We start from the raw sequence: 8099 nt of genomic DNA, 5'->3' as shown, positions 1-8099 counted from the left end.
CCTGATCCTGCATAGAGTTATGCATAGTGTTAATTTTACAAATCGAAAATAGTTTTGTTCCATCTGAGCCTTCTCCCACGGAAGTAAAAGATAAAATTTCCACTGCCTTCAAAGATGGGGCCTGTGGATTTCATTGGAATTTGGACAGCTAACGCCTTGAGCCTACTTTAAAACGTATAGCTCCGTTTGGCAGGATTTGATTTCAATCGATAGACATCTGTAAATGTCGATATCAGCTGACACACTGAAATCAACAGAAAATATCGGTAATAGGCAGTGTTAGTGCAGCCTCCCCCCGTGCCTTGCGCTCGCAGAGATGGGTGTCACCAGTCCTGTGGCTGTGCAGGAAGCCCTCTGCCCCCGGCTGTCATGGGGGTGAGTGAATGGGGCAGTGACAGCAGAGCTGCTGAGGGCTCCCTGCACAGCTGCAAGGCTGGTGCCACCAATCCCTGCAGGCGCAAGGTGTGGGGCAGGTTGTGGTCCTGGTGGGCCAGAGCTGAGACACCCAGCCTGGGCTGAGAGGAGGAGGATGAGTCTGTGTCTCTGGGGAAGGCCATCCTGCTGCTGGATGGTTTCTCTCCATGAATGGAGCCATTCAACTGGGGTAGCCTGTGCCATGACCCGTTGCTTATCATTCTTCAAAAAGTCATGGAAGATGGGAGAGATTCCAGATACCTGGAAAAGGGAAAATATAGTGCCAACCTATAAAAAGGGAAATAAGGACAACACGGTGAATTATAGACCAGTCAGCTTAACTTCAGTACCCGGAAAGATAATGGAGCAAATAATTAAGCAATCAATTTGCAAACACCCAGAAAATAATGTGATGAGTAAGAGTTAGCATGGATTTGTCAAGAACAAATCGTGTCAAACCAGCCTGATAACTTTCTTATTCAGGGTAACAAGCCTTGTGGATAGTGGGGAAACGGTAGATGTGGTATATCTTGACTTTAATAAGGCTTTTGATACTGTCTCACGTGACCTTCTCGTAAACAAACTAATGAAATTCAACCTAGATGGAGCTACTATAAGATGGGTGCATAACTGGTTGGAAAACCATTCCCAGAGAGTAGCTATCAGAGGTTCAGAGTCAAGTTGGAAGGGCATATTGAGTGAGGTCGCTCAGGGACTGATTCTGGGTCTGGTTCTGTTGAATATATTCATCAATAATTTAGATAATGGCATAGAGAATACTTATAAACTTTGTGGATGATACCAAACTGGGAGTAGTTGCAAGTGCTTTGAAGGATAGCATTATAATTCAAAACGATCTGGACAAACTGGAGAAATGGTCTGAAATAAATTGGATGAAATTCAATAAGGACAAATAGAAAGTACTCCACTTAGGTAGGAACAATCAGTTGCACGCATACAAAATGGGAAATGACTACCTAGGAAGGAGTACTCCGGAAAGGGATCTGGGGATCATAGAGATCACAAGCTAAATATACGTCGACAGTGTAACACTGTTGCAAAAAAGCAAACATCATTCTGGGAGGTATTAGCAGGTGTGTTGTAAGCAAGACATGAAAAGTAATTCTTCCGCTCTACTCCACGCTGATTAGACACACTCAACTGGAGTATTGTGTCCAGTTCTGGGTGCCACATTTCAGGAAAGATGTGGACAAATTGGAGAAAGTCCAGAGAAGAGCAACAAAAATGCTGAAAGGTCTAGAAAACATGACCTATGAGGAAAAATTGAAAACATTGGGTTTGTTTAGCCTGGAGAAGAGAAGACAGAGTGCACATGATAACAGTTTTCAACTACATAAAAGGTTGTTGCAAGGAGGAAGGAGAAAAATTGTTCTCCTTAACCTGTGAGGATAGAACAAGAAGCAATGGGCTTAAATTGCAGCTAGGGCGGTTTAGGTTGGACATTAGAAAACTTCCTAACTGTCAGAGTGGTTAAGCACTGGAACAAATTTCCTAGAGAGGTTGTGGAATCTCCATCATTGTAGATTTTTAAGAGCAGGTTGGACAAACACCTTCCAGGAATGGTCTAGTCCTGCCATGAGGCAGAGCACTAGACTAGATGAACTCCCAAGATCCCTTCCAGTCCTATGATTCTGTGATTCTCCTCTACCTCACAACCCTGGCCATAGATCTCTGTTCCACTGGGTTAGAGCAACCACTTTCCCTGCACCTGTCACCCTGGTGTCTTGGATCTCTCGGCAGTGCAGTGAATCACCTGTATCTCCTCTCTCACTGCTGGGAGCCCCTGGAAGCCCTGCTGTCAGCACTGTCCAAAACCCTGACCCACAACTTACCTCCCACAGAATTTTTCTGCAACAGTAAAAATTAAAAGTTAAAAATTGAAAGAAATAAAAAAATAAAAATCAACATTAGTCATCAAAATTGCAAACAAACAAATAAAAAAAACCCAAATTCTGCCAAGTCTACTCATATCCAATGTTTCCTCCCCTAGCACTGAGCACAGCAGCAAATATCAGCCGTGTTGTACCCACATCATCTCGTTAACCCTCTCCATGCCGCAGCAAGGCATGTGCCAGAAAGAAAAGCAAAATCTTGTGTATAGCACTGAGGGAAGCTCCAAGTGGAACATGAGACACTCCAGTGTTTGACGAGCTTTGGACTTGGGAGATCAATTCCCTCCTTTGTGACAAACTCTTAGTGTGACCTTCAGGCCAGATTTTGAAAGCTCTGTACATACCTAACAATGTACACTGGTGCCTGAGTAGGTACAGAACCTAACACCCATGGATTTCAAATCCCACTAGGGGTGTCTGTGTCTTTAGGTGCTGAAATACCTCTATAAATCTGTCCCTCTGGGTGTAAGGTCCTCATATGTAAGGCTGGGGTAATAGCACCTTACGGGGCAATGGGAGGATAGCTACATTCAGTACAGTGAGGTGCCCAGATACCATGGTGATGGGGGGCAGATAAGGAGCTAGGATAGCAGTGACCTGACAGGTCTTTTCTTTTTCCAAATTCAGTCATTTTGCTTTGGGTTGGGAGTTTGAGGGAGATCATTGCCAAATTCCCCTTATATTCCCAAGGAATTTGTTACCTAGCAAACGTACATGACTTCATAAACCTTAAGCTTCAAGAATCAGGGAGGAAAAGACTGATTTACCTCTAAGGCGGGTCAGTCACAAGCCAGAGTCTCTGTTGTCACCTCCTCAATCAGCATGTCATCGATGAGGATCCAGGTTATTTAGTCCATATTCTCTCCCCACTGCATCCACATACTTCCATGTTCCCAGTAAATTGAACATCTTAACCCAGAACACCTACCAAGGCTCTGTTGCCATGTCTGATAAAGTGCCCTGTGCCTCATACCCTCCACCAAAATGGGAATGTCTTTCCTGATTCATTATATATCTTTCTGTGGCAAGGTGCAGTCTCCTGAGGCACCTCTGCTGTGGGGAATGTAATAGGGATGGAAAAGTTGGTATTTGGTTTATTTTTAGAAAATGTCAGTAGAGTCAAACTTCTAGTCTCCAAGGGAAAGTCCTGGAGAGGGAAGAAACTTCTAATCTTAAAACAATCCCTCTCTGTTGGGTGAATGCTATGGTGACTGTAAAGAAATAACATATTAATTCTAGAAATAAGGTTTACAGCTGAGACTTTCAGAGCTACCTGAGTGATTTAGACACTGAATTCGCATCTATTTCCCTTAGGCAGCTTTGAAAATCTCAGCATAGTTAGCTGAACTTTCATTTTTCTCTAAAAAAACCTACTGTTGCCCTCAAGAGCACGAAACATAAGTACCTAGCCCCCATCCAATAAGCGTATTCAATCAATCCAGGTAACAGTTTAAAAAGTGTCTAAGTGATTTAGGAGCCTAAATCCCATTTTCAATAGTGTTTTGGATACTATGGCTTAGCAGTCTAAGTCTTTACTGAAAGTCAACAGGATTTAGTCTCCTAAGTCACTTTTGATGTTTGCTTAAGTGTTTTTGAAAAAGTTACCTGATTGTTACTCAGATAAAATGCAGATAGAACAAGGTGCTTTACACATTTAGGTTGGGATTTTCAAAGGGGGCAATGTACACAATAAACACCCATCTCCCATGATATTGCTATAAGAGTTTGGCACCTAACGTTCTTAGCCTTCTTGGAAAAGCCCACACCATGGAAGCATGGAGGTCAGAGACCTGAGATTATAAAGTGCAAATAGTTTCTTCATAAATCCGTGACAAGTTTAAGGGTCATGTGGATCTTCAGTGCCACAGTAATTATACATATTAGATAATCTTGTACCAGAACTACAGGCCTCTATTTGGTCTGTTAGAGCATTTGATAACCAACAGAACAGGACAGATTCCATCTCATAAAGGATAGTGTTATACATTCACACTAGCCAATTCATGGTCTGATTTGGGTACAGTCAATATAATCATTTCAGTTGTATGTATTGCAATATATTCTGCAACTTCACTCCAAAACTGTCCTTTTTCACCATGTAGTTTTTGACATACTATCACTTCTTGCTCTGAAGGAGTTTTTGTTCCAGCCTTAACGGAAGAATATAAAGATGCACTTATTTCTGAAAGCAAAACAAACTAGAAAACTGTTATTTCCAGTCATCTCCTAGTATAAATTGCTCCCTAATCGTGTAATAAGTTCTCATTCCAATTTAACATCGGTGTGAATAATTGTGTGTCACCAAAGCTTTGTTGTTCATAATGCCCAAATGTGGAATATTTGTGGCTCACATCATTGTATTTTGGAAAAAGAGGTTTCTTTTTTTGTTTTGTTTTTTAATTAATCTCTGGCAAAACTATTGCAGACAGGGATGAAATTCCATTGAAGGATACGTGTCTAATCTGAATATTGACTATAATACTGGAATAGACCTGAAGGTTATCATACTGTGGCTTAAATATTTAATTCCAAGTTTATTGACTCTTAATCATTTAAGGAATATTTTTATCTGAAATCACAGGTTTAAAAACAATTACTGTCTATTTGCCTTTCCCTGTGATCAGCTGCCATTTAGAGATCATTAGGAAGGCTACATAAAACATTGGCTACGTTAGCCTCGGCTTCCCCTGATGACCGTTATACAGTAGGCCACCCCTTCCGCAGCCGTCAGCCTCTGCTATCCCTAGTACTCATGCTACAGCAGAGCTGCCCCTTTCCCATCCCTCACGCTCTGCTGCCCCCAGTGCTGCTTTGCCCCAGGTACATTCTTGCATGTGCAGCTGACACTGTACAAAAACAGATCATACACAGTACAATGTTGCAAACAAACAAACAAACAAACAAACAAACAAAAAAACCCCACCCCAAGCATCATTCTGGGATGTATCAGCAGGAGTGTTGTAAGCAAGACATGAGAAGCAATGCTTTCACTCTATACCATGCTGATAAGGCCTCAGATGGAGTAGTATGTCCAATTCTGGGTGCCACATTTCAGGAAAGATGTGGACAAATAGGAGAAAGTCCAGAGGCGCACAGCAAAAATGATTAAAGGTTCAGAAAACATGACCTATGAGGGAAGTTTGAAAAATTTGGGTTTATGTAGTCTAGAGAAGAGAAGACTGACAAGGGGACATGATAACAGTTTTCAAGTACATAAAAGGTTGTTACAAGGAGGAGGGTGAAATTTGTTCTCCTTAACCTCTGAAGATAGGACAAGAAGCAATGGGCTTAAATTGCAGCAAGGGAGGTTTAGTTTAGACATTAGGAGTATCTTCCTAACTGTCAGGGTAGTTAAGCACTGGAACAAATTGCCTAGAAAGATTTTGGAATCTCTGTCATTGGAGGTTTTTAAAAGCAGGTTAGACAAACACCTGTCAGAAATGCTCTGAAACCCTCTTGGAAGCTGCCACCTGATGTGCCAAGACTACTTCTGCCCCTGCTTTCCTGCCCTGTCAGCTTAGAACTTCAGTGCCCTCCCTGGCTTGAGCCAGACCCGCTAACCTGCTGCAAACCCAGATCCAGGGTCTGAATTATTTGCCCCTCATCTGCAGTCTTATCCTGAATGCAGCTAACAGAAGTGTTCTTGTCTTTAACACTCAGATGCCCAATTCCCCATGGGATCTAAACCCAAATAAATCCCCAAATAAAACCCAAATAATACTCATAAATTGTTCGCCCTCTATAACACTGGGTTAATTAATAAGCAAAAAGTGATTTTATTAAATACAGAACGTAGATGTAAGTGGTTTCAAGTAGTAACAGACAGAACAAAGTTAATTACCAAGTAAAATAAAATAAAACGCACAAGTCTATGTCTAATACAGTAAGAAACTGAATACAGATAAGATCTCACCCTCAGAAATGTTTCAATATGTTTCTTTCACAGGCTGGGCACCTTCCTAGTCTGGGCGCAATCCTTTCATAGAATCATAGAATATCAGGGTTGGAAGGGACCTCAGGAGGTCATCTAGTCCAACCCCCTGCTCAAAGCAGGACCTAATCCCAACTAAATCATCCCAGCCAGGTTTTTTTCAAGCATGACCTTAAAAACCTCTAAGGAAGGAGATTCCACCACCTCCCTAGGTAACCCATTCTAATGCTTCACCACCCTCTTAGTGAAAAAGTTTCTCCTAATATCCAACCTAAACCTCCCCCACTGCAACTTGAGACCATTACTCCTTGTTCTGTCATCTGCTACCACTGAGAACAGTCTAGATCCATCCTCTTTGGAACCCCCATTCAGGTAGTTGAAAGCAGCTATCAAATCCCCCCTCATTCTTCTCTTCTGCAGACTAAACAATCCCATTCCCTCAGCCTCTCCTCATAACTCATGTGCTCCAGCGCCCTTATCATTTTTGTTGCCCTCCGTTAGACTCTTTCCAATTTTTCCACATCCTTCTAGTAGTGTGGGGCCCAAAACTGGACACAATATTCCAGGAGAGGCCTCACCAATGTTGAATAGAGGGGAATGATCACATCCCTCAATCTGCTGGCAATGCCCCTACTTATACAGCCCAAAATGTCATTAGCCTTTTTGGCAACAAGGGCACGCTGTTGACTCATACCCAGCTTCTCGTCCACTGTAACCCCTAGGTCCTTTTCTGCAGAACTGCTTCCTAGCCACTCGGTCTCTAGTCTGTAACAGTGAATGGGATTCTTCTGTCCTAAGTGCAGGACTCTGCACTTGTCCTTGTTGAACCTCATCAGGTTTCTTTTGGCCCAATCCTCTAATTTGTCTAGTTCCCTCTGTATCTTATCCCTACCCTCCAGCGTATCTACCACCCCTCCCACTTTAGTGTCATCTGCAAACTTGCTGAGAGTGCAGTCCACGCCATCCTCCAGATCATTAATGAAGATATTGAACAAAACCGGCCCCAGGACTGACCCTTGGGGCACTCTGCTTGAAACCGGCTGCCAAGTAGACATGGAGCTGTTGATCACTACCCATTGAGCCCGACAATCTAACCAGCTTTCTATCCACCTTATAGTTCATTCATCCAGCCCATACTTCTTTAACTTGCTGGCAAGAATACTGTGGGAGACAGTATCAAAAGCTTTGCTAAAGTCAAGGAATAACACATCCACTCCTTTCCCCTCATCCACAGAACCAGTTATGTCCTCATAGAAGGCAATTAAGTTATTCAGGCATGACTTGCCCTTGGTGAATCCATGCTGACTGTTCCTGATCACTTTCCTCTCCTCTAAGTGCTTCAGAATTGATTCCTTGAGGACCTGCTCCATGATTTTTCCAGGGACTGAGGTGAGGCTGACTGCCCTGTAGTTTCCTGGATCCCCCTTCTTCCCTTTTTTAACGATGGGCACTACATTAGCCTTTTTCCAGTCATCCAGGACCTCCCACGATCGCCATGAGTTTTCAAAGATAATGGCCAATGGCTCTGCAATCACATCCGCCAACTCCTTTAGCACCCTCGGATGCAACTCATCCGGCCCCATGGACTTGTGCTCGTCCAGTTTTTCTAAATAGTCCCGAACCACTTCTTTCTCCACAGAGGGCTCGTCACCTTCTCCCCATACTGTGCCGCCCAGTGCAGCAGTCTGGGAGCTGATCTTGTTCGTGAAGACAGAGGCAAAAAAAGGATTGTGTACATTAGCTTTTTCCACATCCTCTGTCACTAGGTTGCCTCCCTCTTTCAGTAAGGGGCCCACACTTTCCTTGACTTTCTTTTTGTTGCTAACATACCTGAAGAAACC

This window comes from Chrysemys picta, chromosome 12 (genome assembly GCF_011386835.1).
Source record: "Chrysemys picta bellii isolate R12L10 chromosome 12, ASM1138683v2, whole genome shotgun sequence".
NCBI lineage: Eukaryota > Metazoa > Chordata > Testudines > Emydidae > Chrysemys > Chrysemys picta.
This window is presented reverse-complemented; position numbering follows the sequence as displayed.